Genomic DNA, 2,871 nt, shown 5'->3' with positions numbered 1-2,871 from the left:
GGGCCTAAAACATTGGGCCTAGGCCGAATGAAGTTATAAACTTGAAATGGTTTGGGGGGTTCTCGGCCAGCTCTTAATCCTTTAAATTAGGCCGAGTCCATCACATAGTGTGACGGCCGTCCTAAGAGAAGAAAGGCTCTTGAGGGATCAGGATGAAGAGTGATTCGCCCGATTCCTTCCATAAGTAAAATTGTTTAGTATCAAGAAGAGTTTTGAGAACATTCGTACCATTCCAAGAATCAAGGCTCATGTTTGATCAGACTGGGAGTGAATCAAATGCAGAAAGAGGATTGGGTTCAGAGTCCTAGTTCTAATATGAGTGGGCAAAGGTTGTGCATGGATTAGGCCCATCTAATAAGGGATTGGATCAGGAGATGCCGAGGAGTTACAGTCCTGGTAGAATTCTACTTCGGTGTGAGTGATCAACATGAATCCACCCCAATAAATAGAAGTGGCTTTGCAACACTTAAAGGACCTTCAATTCAACACATAAACGCCCTGCGCAAATTCTCGCTCGATGTGGAACCCTCTCAAACCTTTGAGAAAACACTAACTTCCTTGACTTCGTCAACATACCTTCAATTTAGATTAACAGCATGGTAATAACAACCTGCGACATCTTCGTTTAGATTAACAAAACTGGTGCCGTAGAATCATGCGATCGAGGAGCATTTTCAGTTTGGGGTAACAACACTGCTTCAAATTCAGCTGGTTATCTATCCAAGCTTCTATCAATAGCGAGTCTTCGGTTTTCTTATTGAAATAGGTCATTTCATTATCTTTCTCGACGAAGTGAAGTGTTACTAGGTTACTCAGTGTTTGGCACATTGAAAGTTAACCCTATTTGAACTTCATAGTGACTAGCAGCCTTGTCTTCAGGCTCTAAAACCTAGAGGCCGCAATGTGTTTCTTCCTTGCCTGGTGATCGCTCGGATACAGAAGTCAGAAGCGCATTCGACACCACCACCACATTCATCCTACTTGCCAACTAAGCTTGATGGCGAGTTGGCACACCTGTATTCATCATAACAACATAGTTAGCTTATTAGCTATTAGACTGCATGCCACATGAGCTAAGTAGTTTTTAAAATCAACAATAATCCAACATCATTATCAGTTACTACGGGTCATCTAATGAAGTCTCCTCATGTATTGATTTGCCAACAACAACAAAGCCTTTTCCCACTAAGTGGGGTTGGCTATATGAATCTTAGAACGCCATTGCGCTTGGTTCTGTGTCATGTCCTTCGTTAGATCCAAGTACTCTAAGTCTTTTCTTAGAATCTCTTCCAAAGTTTTCCTAGGTCTTCCTCTACCCCTTCGGCCGTAGACCTCTGTCCCGTAGTCGCATCTTCTAACTGGAGCGTCAGTAGGCTTTCTTTGCACATGTCCAAACCACAGTAACCAATTTTCTCTCATCTTTCCTTCAATTTCGGCTACTCCTACTTTACCTCGGATATCTTCATTCCTAATCTTATCATTTCTCGTGTGCCCACACATCCAACGAAGCATCCTCATCTCCACTACACCCATTTTATGTACGTGTTGATGCTTCATCACCCAACATTATGTGCCATACAGCATCGCCGACCTTATTTCCATTCTATAAAATTTTCCCTTGAGCTTCAATGGTATACGGTGGTCGCACAACACGCCGGATGTACTCTTCCACTTCATCCATCCAGCTTGTATTCTATGGTTGAGGTCTCTATCTCCATTCTTTTGCAAGATAAATCCTAGGTAGCGAAAGCGGTCGCTTTTTGGTACTTCCTAATCTCTGATCCTCACCCCTAACTCATTTTGGCCTCCATTTGCACTGAACTTGCACTCCATATATTCTGTCTTTGATCGACTTAGGCGAAGACCTTTAGATTCCAACACTTCTCTCCAAAGGTTAAGCTTCGCATTTACCCCTTCCTGAGTTTCATCTATCAACACTATATCGTCTGTGAAAAGTATACATCAAGGAATATCATCTTGAATACGTCCCGTTAACTCATTCATTACCAATGTAAAAAGGTAAGGACTTAAGGATGAGCTTTGATGTAACCCTACAGTTATGGGCAAACTTTCGGTTTGTCCTTCATGAGTTCTTACAGTAGTCTTTGCCCCATCATATCTTTTATAGCTTGGATATATGTTACTCGTACTCCTTTCTTCTCTAAAATCCTCCAAAGAATGTCTCTTGGGACCCTATCATACGCTTTTTCCAAATCTATAAAGACCATGTGTAAATCCTTTTTCCTAGCTCTATATCTTTCCATCAATCTTCGTAAGAGATAGATTGCCTCCATGGTTAAGCGCCTTAGCATGAACCCGAATTGGTTGTCCGAAATACGTGTCTCTTGCCTCAATCTATGCTCAATGACTCTCTCCCAGAGTTTCATTGTATGACTCATTAGCTTAATACCCCTATAGTTCATGCAATTTTGCACGTCGCCCTTATTCTTGTAGATAGGCACCAAAGTGCTATTTCGCCACTCATTTGGCATCTTCTTCGTTTTCAAAATCCTATTGAAAAGGTATGTGAGCCATGCTATACCCGTCTAAATTTGGACCATTTCTCGATGTATGCTTGTCATCCTTGTGCAGGGGCCATGCTAATCTTCTCTGTATCGTTCCAATTATATCAGATGTCCCCGAAGGGACCAGGTATTGATTTGCCAATTCCTTAAAATATCTCTAAAGATTTTGGAACATGATTTAATTTTAGACTTACAATTGTAGCCTTCACAGTTTCATTGGTTCAATTCTAATTCTTCCCAGTATATGTTATCTCGGATGAATGAATTTCTAAAAATTTGACAACCCGGCTGCAATTGGAAAATTAGCTTTAAAGATTGTCGTGGTGAGTTTCTTTTACTAATTACT

General features: G+C 41.1%; 1 non-coding gene across 1 annotated transcript; it reads right to left on the bottom strand.

Annotated features, from left to right (window-relative positions):
* Window positions 1–2,546: 2,546 nt before the first annotated feature.
* On the bottom strand, window positions 2,547–2,649 carry LOC148690075 (U6 spliceosomal RNA). Its single transcript, XR_015958096.1, has one exon. It is a non-coding gene; the product is annotated as a U6 spliceosomal RNA (small nuclear RNA).
* Between the last annotated feature and the right edge of the window lie 222 nt (window positions 2,650–2,871).

This window comes from Pyrus communis, chromosome 16 (genome assembly GCF_041283825.1).
Source record: "Pyrus communis isolate YQ-2024b chromosome 16, ASM4128382v1, whole genome shotgun sequence".
Classification (NCBI taxonomy): Eukaryota; Viridiplantae; Streptophyta; class Magnoliopsida; order Rosales; family Rosaceae; genus Pyrus; species Pyrus communis.
The sequence above is the reverse complement of the archived record's forward strand: the minus strand, read 5'-3'. Positions and strand labels throughout refer to the sequence as shown.